Consider the following 16,368-nt stretch of genomic DNA (forward strand, 5'->3'; position numbering starts at 1 on the left):
GGATAACAGGGCTAAGACACAGGCAGCGGGGCCTCCCCAGCCAGCGCAGACCCTGCCCGGGGGCCGCTCCTGCCTCCCCTGGAGCTAAGCTCCATTCCCAGGCCAGATGAGGCTATAAAAAGCCTGGCCCCTGGCCAGCTGGCAAGACCACACACCCGGTATTTTTAACTTAAGGGGCCTGAGGGTGAGGCCAACACCAGGGCACCAAAATGTTCAGGGATGAATAACTCAGCCAGGATGGTGGTCTCTATAGAAGGTTTCTTCCTGACGTACCCTAATTACCAATCAGTGTCTTTAGTGATGGAGACATAAAAAGATAACATTTGTGAAAGCCGACGAAAGTGGGCAGATCTAATTGCGAAAGAACGCAGATCCCTTTAAAAGACCAAATGTATCATTACATAAACAGCAATGCGAACACTAAACACTGGCCAAATAAACTGGGCTCTTTTTATTTCTCACACATACGGCTACAAACTTGACTTTTGTTACAACAACTCTGTTTGCTGCTGTTGTTCTTGGGTTCACACTGGCCTTGGCACTGGGCCACACAGGCAGATACCAGGAGGCTGCGCCTTCCCTCGGATAAAACGCAAATACAGCAAGATCACAACGGAATGCCAAGTGCTCGAGGACCCTGCTCCTGTGGTGAATGTAATTTTCTGGGTAAATAAGTATTAATGAGAAAGTTCTTTCAGTTTCATCCCTTATTATTAGAAATTACATGTAAACATAGACATCAGCACAGAGCCTGCCTGAAACGAACAGCCTTTCATCGTGTGAGCACCGGAGGCTCTGTCCGGTCTTGAAGCTGTCACTGCCGCAGGGGAGGCGGGTGGGCGGGCTGCGGCCGGCTCTCACACCCATTCACTGGCTTTCGGGTGGTTCCCAGGTGCAGGGGGGCTGCCTCTGCTCTGGGCAGTCAGAAGTTGCTTTTCTGACTACATACAAGCTGAAACTATTTTACTTAACTTGCCCTTTTATTATCCTAAAAAGCAACAGGCAACCAGAAAAGGGTTATCTGCTTACAGATCTGTATTAATAACTTCCTTCAGAATGGAGTCCCATTCAGCGTAACCTTACAGTTGAAAACAGCGGGATCATCTCTGACCCAGGGTCACTGCCATGTCTGCTCCCACACACAGTCACCTCCCACTCTGTTCCTCCTCCACATCTTTCTCCGGACTAGGCTCTCCGCTCAGGCCCTCCCTGGCACTGACTCTCCTCTGGATGGTAAGGGAGCCGCACCGGCCGCCTGGCTTTGGACCATCCTCCCCTTCCCGTCCTAAACTCAGCGGGAGATCACTTTCCCTGCGCACACCTCCTGAGCTCCAGGAGCCTGTTCCTGGCTCCTCCAAACAAAGGCCGGCCGCCTCGGCCTCCTCAGGCCGCTCCCTGCCTACCGGAGGGCACTCCATTCACCCGAGGTCTATTCTTAGTGCACAAATGCCCCGCGCCACTGAGGCCGCGTGTATCACCCGGAAACACACTGAGAAAACCGTGTAAGCAGGCCACAGGTTGGTTAGGAAATCTGCTTTATGAAAGATGACTTGGTGATTTCCAGTCTACATTTCAGATTAAATGCTCAGGTTTATTTCTACTCCTGCACAGAACCACATTAAAATAATAATAAAGAGCATTTTTTAAATAGTAATGAAATTCTTTTTAAAGTATAAACCCACAAGGACAAAGAAAACATAAGATGAGATGATAGTAGATAAAAGGTCAAAAAATTTTGGAAGGAAAATAGCTGACAGACAAGTGATAATTAAAGTTTTAATTTGTTCTCTAAGTGAGAGGATCAGAAGCAAGATAATTAAAGCTCAGCACCCAAAGACTCAGGAATGAGGGTGGCAGGGGGTGGGTGAAATATCCGTAAGGAGTGAGCCAGAGCCCCTTCCTAACCCTCACCCCAATCCTGTCAGAAGGCAAAAGGCTTTCCATGGGGCGAGCCTGGCAGCAGACAGAAACCCATGGAAAAGACAGGATTACATGGAAGTAGAAATAAATACACAGATACTCACATTCAGCCTCCAGATGACCCCATTTCCTTCCGGATGAGGTAACTGGGGAGGAGGGCTGAGTGTAGAAAACAACTTTTGAGGGTCCTCAAACAAAATGGCCTGATTCCTGCCCCATCATCCAGGCCCACCTGCACCCAAGTGCACAGTTCTCAGCTTTGTGCTCACATGCACCTCACTGTTACGTCCATGGAAACCAGTGGCCACCAGACATGTCAAGCTGGCCTCCAACAGGAGAGACAGAGGAGAGAGGACTTGAAGGTAACATGGGCCAAGGACCACAGAGCCACCTTCACAAGCAGACTCTAAGATGCTGTCAAGGAGATGAACTACTGTCGCCATGCAGTAATACGATGGTGCAGTGAGAACACGATGGCATAAATAAAGAGAATTCAGCAAATAAAAACAGGTTTGTGAAAAGCAATACTATGAAAACAGAAAACAAAAATTCACCAGGACAGCTGGAAAACAAACTATCTACCAAAGAGATTTCTAACATCCAACTAATAAGAATTCAAGAGAGTAACAACAAAGAAAATTGAGGTGAGGACATTATCCAAAAAATGATACCCCTCCCCTCCAAAAAATTTCCAGAATTGAATTCCACACTGGATGAGATCAGCAAAATGAATAGAAAAATATCAACTCCAAGGCTCATCAACATTTTAAAAATCAGAGAAATAAAGAGCCTCTAAGTCACCAGAAAGGAAAAACAGGTGACCTATAAAGGATGAGATGCTGGACTTCTCAACAGAATCACTTGAGCTTAGAGAAAAATGGGACAATAGCTTCTGGAAAAAAATTATTTCTAAATTTCTACACTCGGTCTGACAATCATTCAAGTGTGACGGCAGAAATGGCACCTTTCTGGCGCGCAGGGAAACTTCTCCTGGGCCTCCCAGAAGTTCCTGGAGAATGGGCCCCCCCAAACGGCGAACTACAGCAACACCGCCGTAAGCCCAGGGACGACGGGTAAGGCAAGTTTGGCCACGTGCCAGCAGGTCGTGAGCGTCACCGCCCAGAGTGGAGAATGAGGCGTGGAGATCCCAATTCTGACCACGGAGGGACACCGCTGCTGCTGAAAGCCACGGAAATTTGGGAACAAGCAATACGCCACATGCTTCATTCCAGTCCAAACCTGCTCTGGTGGGTCTCACTGAAGCACCAACACCACCTGAATGCCTCTGAGCACGAGGGAGTTTGAGTTCCAAATTCCAAGCTGTGGAGCAGAGCTTTCGATGCGGGCATTTCTCCGCACACAGGAAGGCTGCCGAGAAGAGGAGGGCTCACCAGAGTCCGGTAACGGATGGGTTCACCTTTTGAGAGGAACTGTCCGGTCGTATCAGAGGACGAGGATAAACCGGTAATCTTTTTTTCCCCCAAAGTAAAACAATGAGGCAATTATCAACTCTAGAATAACATAAAGTTCTATATTAAAGAGATATATTCACAGTTCACGTCCCAACTGCAGTTATTTCACACAGTCCTACTAATGTGAACGCTGAATGTTGACTTAACCTTAATGTCTGATCTAACAGGACACGAGAGGGAAAGGAACTGTGGGGCCGGGCAGAATAACTGGGTTCCCTTCCACATAGTGGAGGCGATAGCCCAAATCTGAAAAATGAAAACGAGCCACATAATCATGTCACTTAGAAATACGGATGTAAGTACCAGAACAAACCCGTCAGAGATGGAAACGGTGCCTCCAGGGGACAGAGCTCATGGGCGAGGAGAGGTTGTGGGACTTTGTATTTTCCACAAGAAGCCTATTTTTTAAACTGTGCACACAGCACTGAGGAAGCTTTCTGTAACCTGTCAAAGCGGGTATCTCCTACAGCGGCCTGCGAACCTCGGCAGGGCAAGGCCTGTGTGCTGGGGGAGGCGCCCACTGCAGACCCTCCCTGCCGCCACGGGTCCACACCACCACGTCTGACACTACCTGACAGCACACAGCCTTAGAGAGAAAGAAGGAGGACCCTTCACAATAAATAAGATAAACACTCATCAGAAGAGACTGTTGGCCAGACGGACCCGGTGGTCCAAGCACCAGAGCCGAACTAAGCAAGTGGAACAGCAATGGCAGGGAAAGTTTGCTAACAGTAACACTGGTGACCTTTTAAACATGACCCTCTGGTTACTTTGCTGGATATTACAATCGTACATTGCCTGTATGGGGTGTTTAAGCATTATACTTGACAACGCAATCAAAACATAAATTCACATTCAGTTTTACAAACGGCAGGTTCACTAGAATTTGCAATCTTCCTTTCTCATTAGAATTAGAACTAGAGGCTGGGTACTCCCCGGGGGATTGGGCCTAAGCTGGCAGTCAGACATCCCTCTGGCAGCCCGGGAGCCCTCGGGGGATGTCCACCTGCCGGCTTAGGGGAGCGGGCCTAAGCCATCTGTTGGACATCCTTAGCGCTGCCGAGGAGGCGGGAGAGGCTCCCACCACTGCCTCTGTGCTCACAGCAGTCAGCCTGGCTTCTGGCTGAGCGGAGCTCCCCCTGTGGGAGTGCACTGACCACCGGGGGCAGCTCCTGCATTGAGCATCTGCCCACTGATGGTCAGTGTGCATCATAGCAACCGGTCGTTCCGCCGTTAGGGTCAATTTGCATATTACCCTTTTATTATATAGGGTAAGTCAGCCTTCACCTCTTCACCTTTAAGAGAAATCATTTGACTTGACTCATGAGTGGCTCCAGATAACTAATTTGTAATAATCATATAATGCCAGTCTTACATTAGCCATTAATGTAAGAACAATGTAATGAATACTAATAAAAATGCTTCAAAAATGAAATAATGGAAGGAGGAAAACCATGAAGGAAGAGAAAATCTTACATACAGTGAATTTAGTAGATCTGATTAACAGAAGCAAGAACTCTATTGCCTTTTTGCTTTGAATTTTGAAAGATGTGTAGCAAATGTATGCAACTTTATATAACAAGAAAAGATGCCCTGAAATATGTTGTCAGGGGCAATGATAAGAGATAAAACTGCCAATAATCAGAAGAAGTGGTAAGAGGTGCAGCATTTTACATTACTATTCATAAAAGCAGAGGACAGAGAAAAACATAAAAGTCAACTAGTAAGCTTATTTAAGGAGGAAAATAAAGTTTAAATTTTTATTCAAAATTTAACTTCTTTATACACATTCCCATATCATCATTCACCTAAACACGCCAGAATAAAGTTCAGAGTGTTGGTTATATTTCCTGAATATCACTTTAGATTTTTGGCAGGTTCCTATTTCCAAAAGCAAAACTCCTGAGCCATGCAGACTACAAAGGCAAATATTCATGCTTTAGGTGTAAATGTAACTGCCACGGAGGTGGTATAATTGTATGAGCACAGCTTTGCATAATCTCTGAGGTGGAAGAAAATAAGATTAATAGAAATCATAGGCCATTTTTAAAAGGTCTACTTATTAAAACAATGTTTACACACACACCATCTCTGACCCCTCTGGATTAGTAATTTTTTTCCATTCTGGAAGCCTCGTTATGGAGACAGTTTCTCCTCTTAAGAATCACATGAGATCAGCCAGTCTTCAAGCAGGAGCCCTGCTGCTTTCTGAACTGACCATCAAAGCACCACAATGGGCAAAGATGAAAGGAAAATTGGGAGGCGCAAGAAGAAAAAGAAAAGTTAGATTCTATGCTTGTGCAAACTTAAAATGGGAACACATCTGTAAAATTCACCCAAAAAAACCTTTCAAGTACACTTGAACTGAAAAGCACCCCACTTTCTTCTCTCGGACCCAGGACTCCTCGCTCCAAGACCAGGTCTGAGGTCCCTATTCCACCCGTGGCTGCCCCCAGAGCGCGCCCTGCACATCGGCAGCACACCATCGCCCATGCAATCCCATGAGCTCTCTACAGCGATAAACCATTAAAGATCTCAATAACATTCTCTAAAGTCAATAATCTAAAACAACAGCAGATCAAATCGATGCATGAGATAATGGTATTTATATAAACCTAAAATACCCATTTTTAAAATTCAGTAGGGAGCAGCTATAATTAGAATCTGCCTGCATTCACCATATAGTCTAACACCTCCCTCACTTTCCCCTTCCTGCCCCACCCAGGAAAGGGTCCCTCCGCGTTGCCTTAGCACCAGGGTGAACATTAGTACCTGCACTCACTTCATACACTCAACTTGTCTATTTGCAGAGCATCCTGGCAACAAAGACCTGGTTATTGTCATCTCCGTATCCCCAGTGACTAGTGCAGTGGAGAGCACATGGCAGACATTCAAGGTATGTGTGCCGAGTTAGACTAGAAGTGAGGAAACTCAACTTACAGTATGGTTTTCTTTAAAGTGCATCACTTTCACATAATGTTATTTTAAAAGAAAACTCTGTATTTACTACTACACATAGGAAATCAGTATTACCTGCCATACCAAAGAGAACACGGAAGCAACTTCTCTGAGGCAATAAGCATGATTACAGGTAACTGGGACACATGCCTGCCCAAGGCTCTCAGGCTGAGGCCTGTACTTCAGAAGGTGACAAGAAGGTAGAGGGATGGTGCTGTGTTAGAATCCTTGCTCTGTGATTCAGTGTTAGTTAAGGATCCTGCCCAACAGCGGGCCGAGTGGCACCCTGAGAAACGCTGGGCTGGGTGGTCCTTAACACTCACCTAAAGGAAGAACACAATTCTCTACTCCTGCTTGGGGGACCTTGGCAAGCTCCCTAACTACTCTGTCTTCCCACTGGCAGGGATTTGGTGAGAATTACACGAGATGACACATGTAATGGGTTTAGCAGGACACCCTGGCACTGAGCAGAATCTGTTACCAGACCAGAGTTAAAATCCTATGATTCTAGTATCAAATGGTACATCAGCTGTGGAAAACAGTTTGGCAGTCCTTAAAGAGTGGAAACACAGAATTACCATGACTTAGCAATTCCACTCCTGGTATAATACACCCAAAAGAACTGAATACAGGCATTTGAACAAACTGTACACAAATGTTGATAACAGTACCATCCACATTAGCTAAAAAGTGGAAACAACCCCAATGTCCATCAACAGATGAATGGACACACAAAACGTGGTCTATCCATATCCTATCTAATAAAAGAGTAATATGCAAATTGACTGTCACTCCAACACACAAGATGGCTGCCCCCATGTGGATACAAGATGGCTGCCACAAGATGGCCAGCAGGGGAGGACAGTTGGGAGGGACCAGGCCTGCAATGGAGGGCAGTTTGGGGGGACCCAGGCCTACAGGGGAGGGCAGTTGAGGGGGGGGGGGAACAAGTCCAGCAGGGGAAAGCAGTTACGGGCAATGAGGCTGGCAGGGGAGGGCAGTTAGGGGTGACCAGGCCTGCAGGGGAGGGCAGTTGGGGGGTGACCAGGCCTGCAGGGGAGGGCAGTTGGGGGTAACCAGGCTGGCAGGGGAGGGCAGTTCCCTCGTCTATAAATTAAGGATCCTAACACCTACTTCAGAGGCCAGCGTGAGGACCCAAAAAAGGCACTGTCTTCCTGCAAAGGAAGACAGTGCCTGACACAGAATAAGCAATTATTATTATTCATAATAATGAATTATGAATAATAAGCAATTATTATTATTCATAAAATGAAGATCTGTTTCAAACAGAAGTGTGGCAAGTACCTGGCCCCACAATTGTTATTATCATCACCTGCTGACCTCTCATAGTTCACAAATAAGAAAATGGGCCTCGGAAGATGGTGACAATGATGACGAGGAGGAGGAGAATGAGGCAACTTCTGTGCTGAGGCACTGAACTCCTGTGGTTCCTTAAAAGTAAAAATTACTGATCTACCATGTATCTTCAACTGGACTAAACACGTAGGAATATCCTTCTCATTCAATCTAAAGCTCATTTCTCTCCTCGTAGGTGCACTTTCATGCTAGGCGCAGCCATGACCTCCACTCTGGAAACAAGCGACAGTACAGGAAGGCAGTGCCCGAGCGAGCCTGCTCTACACCACACCCTGCTGACAGCTAAGCTCCAGAGTGCTTGGGCCCCATAAAGCAGTGAAAGTCTCGGCTAAGAAGAGTGGGTTAAACTTAACCAATTTCACTCACAGAGAACTAAAATGTCATGTTTGAGGCTGGTTTTCCATAAATAAACACCAGCCTTTACACAATTCCAGTGTAAGTGTGGATATAATACATGTCCACACCAGAGGCCGTGGGCCCATTTCACAGCCCCCTCCCCCCACCCACGGCAGAGCTCTGTTCCACCGGGAAGGAATTCTCTCGTAAAGCAGTGAATTTCTACCGGAAAAACATCTGTTTTCTATAACCGGCGTCCTAACCATTTTCCTAACCTCAGTGAGCACCGTCAAAGGACCAGGATTAGGACGAAGATCTGAATTCGTATCACCCTTACACCAAATCCGATCCAGCTATGGTCTAGAACTTTGCTCACCTCCCTGCTTAGGGCATTACACCCAATAGGAGAGAATTCAGAGGGCCAGGCATGAAGTAAAGTGGCAGCTGTCTCCAGCTATTCAATGGGGTTAGTATCAGAGAAGGATCACAGGCCGCTAGCCCTACACACAACCCTACACAGGTGAAATATGCAACAACTGTCTCTCACCAGAAATTCCTTAGGAATCTAAAAGCAGGGTTAGGAGTACGGCCAAGTGGCTGTCAGCAGCTTCTAGCAGATCCGAGGAGGAGCCAGGAGCCAGGAGCCAGCGCCAGCACCACCTGAGTTCAACCGGACACGGTGACAGCAGTGGAGGAGGGCCCCTCGCGGCCAGCACAGGTGGCAGATCCGCCACTAAAACGCGGGCCTTTCTGCGTGGGCGCCAGAGGTCACTGGCCATCTCCGAGTCTGCAAGTCCTTCCCTTCACTTGTTTGGAAATGTCTGTGAAGTGCCAGGTACTGTTCTAGATGGACCACAGCAGGGCAAAACCAAGTCCCTGCGGTCTAGAAGACTAAAATCTAAAGCTGAAATGAGCCCTGGCTGGCGTGGCTCCGTGGTTCGAGTGCTGGCCAGTGCACCAAAGGGTCGCAGGTTCGATTTCCGGCCCTGCGACCCTTTGGTGCACTGGCCAGCACAACCCAGGGGTGAGTGCCTGGGTTGCAGATTCGATGTCCTGAGTGCAGGGCAACCAATCAATTTTTCTCTCAATCTCCTCCCCCTCTCTCTCCCCAATCAATGTGTGTCTCTCATCTCTCTCTCTCTCTCTCTCTCTCTCTCTCTCTCTTTCTCTCTCTCTCTCTCTCTCTCTCTCTCTCTCTCTCTCTCTCTTTCCACTCCCCCTCCCTTCCAGTCTCTCTGAAAAAAAGTCAATGAAAGAAATCTCCTCGGTGAGGATTAACAAAACAGAAAGTTAAAACTGAAATGAAGAAACATTAACTTACTATTATTTTAAAGAGAAAAATCCAAGCGCGGAGACCTTGTAGTCCATTTCCCTCCGCTGCAGATGAGCCCAGGGAGGTCCAGATTCTTCCACTCTCGCACACAGATTAAGCATTCACTGGCAAGGACTAAACGGTCCAACTCCTGGTTCTGGGCACATTTCATCCTGTTAGGGCAGGGGTGAGTTTCTGGCTCACTGGGGCGGGCCCAGCAGGAGCGCCAGCCAGTGAATGCTGGTTAGGAATCTGCTGGTTAGGAACCTGCTCCTGTCCTTACTTATTGGCCTATCTGACCCCTGGTTGTTAACCCAGACTGCACAGGGAGTCACCTGTGGGCTCACAGGAAGACAGAGGGAGGCATTTACATGCAGATGCCTTGATATGAACATCCATCCTGGAGTTTTTAAAGCGCCATAACATTCAGCAAAGCTTGACAACCACTGGCCTAAGATACACCATTTTGTCACTTGAACTTTCAATTTAACTTCTGGGACTTTGGTGGTTTTATTAAAGGAGCATTAAAGGAATATGGATGGTTTTTTTTTATTGATATAAACTGTTAGCTTTACTTTAATTGTTTAAATGTTAACATCAATATACTTTTTTCTTTGGTGAAAGCAAATAAACCAATTTTACTTAAAATAAATCATTTCATACTAAAACATACTTGGAATTTACATCTCAAAAATAAAAATAACAGAAAAGCTTAGCAGACATTTTAGATTTCAAGTCTATATATGTAAAATACATAGAATTCATAAGTAAATAAAAACAAAGAGCACTAGTATAAGCTACCAGCAGAGAATAAGCACTATACACTGAATATAATCTAGAATACCTACAACAATGTAAATGTTCAGATAAAAAATAGCTCTGGCTGGTTTGGCTCGGTGGTTAGAGCATCGGCCTGTGGATCGAAGGGTCTCGGGTGTAATTCCCGGATTAAGGGCACGGACCTCAGTTGCAGGTGCCCCACCCTGGTCAGTGTGCATACGGGAGGCAACCAATTGATGTGTCTCTCTCATATCAATGTTTCTCTCTGCCTCTTCTCCCTCCTTTCCAACTCTAGAAATCAATGGGAAAAATTTCCTCGGGTGAGGATTAAAAATATACATAAAGTTCCTGATATAAAAGTAGCTTTTCAAACTAAAAGAAAAATCATCTCACATTTTCTCATTAAGCTGATTTCAAGTATAAAACCTGGTCTTTTTCTAATTTTTAGGGAAAAGGATAAAGATTTTAGACTTTATAAATTTAACTTGAAATGTGATCTCCTTTATTACAACTCTACAAAAAAAGTCACATTGAATGCTTCAAAATGTTTAAATCCAACTACAATATAAGAAGTAAATAAAACCTGTTAAGTATTCCAGAAATTTAAATTTTAAGGAGCAAATAAAAATTACCATATCTACAAATCTTTTCAAAAATATTTTCCTGGTACAAAACTCCATCTACAGGGACTTTGGCATCAAAGACAGTAGCATCTGCTATCTACTTGGAAGCAGAAATGTGAGGTGTGAATGTACTTTGTGGGTAAACTGTAAATACCTTCATGTTCACTGATGAAGAACAACTGAGGAAATCAAGACAAAATGTGGCCAACAAAGGCCATTATTTATAAAAATCTGCATCTGCTGAAAGGACTCCAAACATTTCAGGTGTACAAGCAAAGCAGCGTGGCTCTAAGTCTCGCAGGAGGGAACATGCATCTATAAAAACATTGTAAATTAACAGTGAGCAAAATCTCATAGCACTCACTATTTTACCGGCCAACATGTTTACCTTCATTTTATTTATCTACTAGAAGCCTGGTGCACGAAATTCGTGCACGGTGGGGGGTTGTCCCTCAGCCCAGCCTGCACCCTCTCCAATCTGGGACTCCTGGAGGGATGTCCGACTGCCCGTTTAGGCCCGATCCCACCAGGATCGGGCCTAAACGGGCAGTCGGACATCCCTCTCACAATCCAGGACAGCTGGATCCCAACTGCTTACCTGCCTGCCTTCCTGATTGCCCCTAACTGCTTCTGCCTGCCAGCCTTATCACCCCCTAACCACTCCGCTGCCAGCCTGGTTGATGCTTAACTGCTCCCCTGCCAGCCTGTTTGCCCCCAACTTCCCTCCTCTGCCAGCCTGGTCACCCCTAACTGCCCTCTCCTGCAGGGTTGATCACCTCCAACTGCCCTCCCTTGCAGGCCTGGTCCCTCACAACTGCCCTCCCTTGCAGGCCGGGTGCCTCCCAACTGCCCTCTCCTGCTGGCCATCTTGTAGTGGCCATCTTGTGTCCACATGGGGGCAGGATCGTTGACCACATGGGGGCAGCTATATTGTGTGTTGCAGTGATGATCAATCTGTATATTACTCTTTTATTAGATAGGATAGAGGCCTGGTGCATGGGTGGGGGCCAGCTGGTTTGCCCTGAAGGGTGTCACAGATAAGGGTGGGGTTCCCTTGGGGTGTGGGGCGGCCTGAGCGAGGGGCCTGTGGTGGTTTGCAGGCCGGCCACGCCCCCTGGCAACCCAAGGGGAGGCCCTGGTATCTGGAATTTATTTTCCTTCTACAATTGAAACTTTGTAGCCTGGGGCAGCAGCCATTTCTGTGGCAGTTAATTCACCTTCTACAATTGAAAGTTTGTAGCCTTAAGCGGGTGAGCCCGGCCAGGGTGTGCGGAAAGCTTTGCTTCCCCTGTTGCCGCCAGCAACCCTGGCCTGCTCTCTCAAGCTCCGTTCTGCTGCCATTTGTTTGAATTTGTTTACCTTCTATAATTGAAACTTTGTATCTTGAGTGGAGGCTTAGGCCTGCAACGGCTATGGAAAGCTTGGCTTGCTCTGTTACCTGGGAAACCTTGATCTCTGTGGCTGTAGCCATCTTGGATTGGGGTTAATTTGCATACCTGCCCTGATTGGCTGGTGGGCGTGGCTTGGCTGGTGGGCGTGGCTTATGTAGCGGAGTGATGGTTAATTTGCATGTTACCATTTTATTAGAGAGGATTATGTGCATGTATATCCTTACGCAGGTAAAATACATGCTTAATATATTATCTATATACATATACAGATCATTTCATTACACCACAATACCACAGTCACTAATATGCTGTATGCGTGCGCATACAGGTACAGGTGGATATCCTATGTAATAAAAGGCTAATATGCAAATCGACTGAACGGTGGAACGACCAGTCGCTATGACGCGCACTGACCACCAAGGGGCAGACACTCAATGCAGGAGCTGGCCCCTGGTGGTCAGTGCACTCCCACAGGGAGAGCATCGCTCAGCCAGAAGCCGGGCTCACGGCTGGCGAGCGCAGTGGTGGTGGAGGGTGCCATCAGTCGGACATTCCCCGAGGGCTCCTGGACTGTGAAAGGGCGCAGGCCGGGCTTAGGGACCCCCCACCCCAGTGCACGAATTTCGTGCACCGGGCCTCTAGTCTTTAACATAAACTATCAAAAAATTAAATCTGAATGTGAAACAGACAGGAGGTGCCCATTCCTCTCGTTATGTTGTCAAGCCTTCCTTGCTCATCCTATCACACTCAATCATGCTCCTTAAAAACAGGAAGTCTAAGCTCTTGTTAGAGAAAACGAAAATTAGACCCTGGCTATTAAATTCACATGTGAGATTCAGAGAATGAATCTACACAAACATTTCATGTCAAAAGACTTTAGAATTTTTACATCTTTAACCAGTCTTCCCTTCCCCATTCATCCTTACTTTTCAGACACATTGTTCAAACAATATCAAAACATATATATAATTTTAATTATGAAAGTAACACAGATGGGAATCCTATAACCTGCTAGGCTTTAATAACCTCAAAAAAAAAAAAAACACACATTTATTTTAGCCAAACAATTGTAATGTTTGTCTCCTTTAGAAACATCTGCTGCCCAAATAAATATTTGCATTGGAAGAAGTGTTTTGGCTGTTAAGATGGCACTAAATAAAATGCTTATGTTCTAAAATAAATATTTTACACAAAATACACACAGCAAAACAGACATATCCAAAGGGTGCAGAAGATAAATTAAAGACACAAATTTAAATGCCTATTGATTTTTAAGTTTTTTTTTAAAGAAACTCATTTTAATTCCATTTTATTTTAAAACAAAAATAAGTAATGTCTATTTCATTTTGCCAGACTATCTTTCAAAATGATGATTATATTCCATGGTCTTATAGTTGTAAAGGTCTTCACAATACAGGTGTGTTTTTAAAAAATAAAAAAGTCATCATTTTCCATTATAAAAGCACTCATGAACTTAAATCTCTCACCTTACCCTCATTCCTTTCCCTGGTTTTATAATGCCAACAGGCATCAGATTATACAAACATCTGCAACAAGGTAAGGACAGTTAAAATATCGACTCAATAACCCTTGATAACTCAAGAAAAATCTCAGACGACATAATCTGCCTGGCACAAATAAATATACCTTTGTTTCTGTAGCCTATTTCTCCTGGGCGCTATTTCGTTTATATGAAAAATCTTTTTCAAAGCAAGCCACACAGGCCTATGTATACATTTACGATCACAAAGGACAAGGAAAATGAAACAAACATTTGTTCACTCGTGTCCCTGATCCAGGAAAAGATATTTTGCTGTCTACGGTTTTTTAAGTAACTGAATACCTCAGAAAGAGTCAGGACCTAGTCCATGTCCCCTTAAAGGCTGCACATGCTCTGTGCAGCCTGTCTGAGAGGAAATCAGCCAGTGGACCCCTTTCTGTTGACCATCCAGGTTTGAATTCCAGGAGCGGGAGGGCAGGACGTTCCCCACAGAGGCACAGAGAATTCATTTCCCCTCGCAGCTCAATAAAAACCCAAGTAGGCTAGTTTTCAGGGCACCGTGCAAAACTAATCTGTTTAGTCATGTATTTGCCTGATGATGTGGGAGAATCAGCAAGTGAAAGACCACAAATCTAGTTCCAGTTAATAAACACCAAAATGATGTACCATTATCACGTCATGCTTCAAAGACCCAGTCATGAGTTTATTTCAAAAATAAAATTATCACCATACAAATCAAGACTCGCCAGGTTAATACTAAAATCACACTGAGTGGCCAGCTCCTTCTGACCCTCAGAGAGGAAGAGCAAGCAGCGCTACTCCCCATGTTAACCTCTAGAGGCGCGGCTGTTCTCTCTGACAGAAGACGCATTTACAATTCCTGTCACAGAGGCGGAACGCCAGCCAGGAATCAAACTGTGACCCCTGAGCCAAACACAACTTACCACTCAGCTGGTAAGTGGGCCACTCAATTTACAAACTTGCATTCCTGCATTTTGACCCTTTGCAGAAATACATGAGCAATATTACATGAACGGGACTCAGCTCATCAGAGGTTCACAAACCAAACACAGAAAGCTCTGGAGGCCACCCAAAGCAGAGTCACGCCTAGGTGGCGATGCCCACGCACTGAAACCTCCATGTCATCATTATCTTTCAGCTTGTTTCCTGAACAACACCAGCAGCCATGACTACAACAAGGCTCAGACAATTATATCAATTCGAGGAGAAGACAAATAAGACCAGCGGCCAATCACTGTGCCAGGCTTTGTGGGCACGTTCATAAGTACTCAAACAAAGCAATTCACTGAGAACTCCTCACCAAAGAACACGGACTAAAGCTAACAAAATAAATGTGTTCTAATAACCTTTACCAAAACCTCCACTTTTTTCCCATTTCAAAACCTACACCTGACTGACCACATGAACTTACTATGTATGATAAAAGCTGTGCGTCCCTTTTAAAATGTTACACACATTCAAAAAGGCATTCAGTTACGTTTAATTTAGCCTTTTAGATTTCAAAACAAAATAGGTTATTTCAAGGATGTATCATAACTAATGAAAAGCAATAAAGGGTTTTAGAACCCTCCATCGTGATGAACTCAATAGGAAAGTTTGACATTTTCCAGCCAAAGCATTGCTTCCTACCAGATACTTTACTTCCCTTTCACCATCAGAATGATCTGTGTTTAGAATCAGGCATTTCTATGGGTTAGCAGTAAAATACCTAATCTAAAATCTTAGTTAAACATTTGCTAAAATACTTGGTAGGTAATCTTCATCAAATTGTCCCTTCCAATAAATCCAATAGTTACTGGATTTCACAAGTACGTAAGAGCCACAGGGATTAAATAAAACAAAAAAGCTAAGAACACTGAGGCCACTCTATGTATCTGTAACATGTGAGCTAAGCACGTTCCTAGGCAATCGTTCTTCACACACCTTCTCCAATTGTTCGATTCCTGCTTTGGTGCTACAAACTAAGCCAACGGCAAACACTTCTAAGAAGACTGGAACTCACTCAGAGAAAGAGAAAGGAGCAGCCAGCAGCTTGCCAGGAACAGCCCCTTTCGAAATGACTCTCCAATGTCACATCAGGAAAGCAGCGGGGAGGAAGGTGCAAGGCAGGAGTGACCAGCATCGCCCCTCTCCATGGTCCTGCTGCTGGGTTTTTTTGGATTTTTTTGTTTAAGGTCCTGCTCCTTCTCACTAGCTTTCTGCCTCTGTCTCCCTGTGGCCAGAGCATCCCGTGAACCATCAGCGCCCAGGGAAGTCGCCAGGGCAGAATGAGGGCCTCAGCAGCCGCTCGCCTCACTTTCCAATCCTTACAAACCACCTCCCTCCCACATCAGCAACCTCATTAAAGGTCTGTACCTAGGTAGCGAGGTACTGCTGGGAGAGAGGATAACGTGGAAAAGTTTAGAGTACAATGAAGTATGCACCTGCCTGCTAGACTCCGGAGCGGCCCATCCGGAACCCGCAGGGTGAGGGCTTCCGAGGTGACAGAGGCGGCAGCAGAGGCGCGTTCGGAACCAGAGCGGGATTCCGAGGCCGAGCTACTTGTCTCTCCCTCCCTACAGCCGCGGGAAGGAAGAGCATGGCGTGGAGGAGCCCAGGCAGAGAGGAAAGACACCCTCGGCCTCTGAGAGAAAAGCTCAGGGGCACCTGAACCGGGACTTTCAATGCAGCACGTGGA

The 16,368-nt window shown here is 45.7% G+C and overlaps 1 protein-coding gene across 3 annotated transcripts in view; it reads right to left on the minus strand.

Annotated features, from left to right (window-relative positions):
- ARID1B (AT-rich interaction domain 1B) overlaps positions 1-16,368 on the minus strand; it is a 356,868-nt gene that overhangs the window by 288,196 nt on the left and 52,304 nt on the right. The window lies entirely within an intron of this gene.

The sequence above is a fragment of the Cnephaeus nilssonii genome (genome assembly GCF_951640355.1).
Source record: "Cnephaeus nilssonii genome assembly, chromosome: 9".
Classification (NCBI taxonomy): Eukaryota; Metazoa; Chordata; class Mammalia; order Chiroptera; family Vespertilionidae; genus Cnephaeus; species Cnephaeus nilssonii.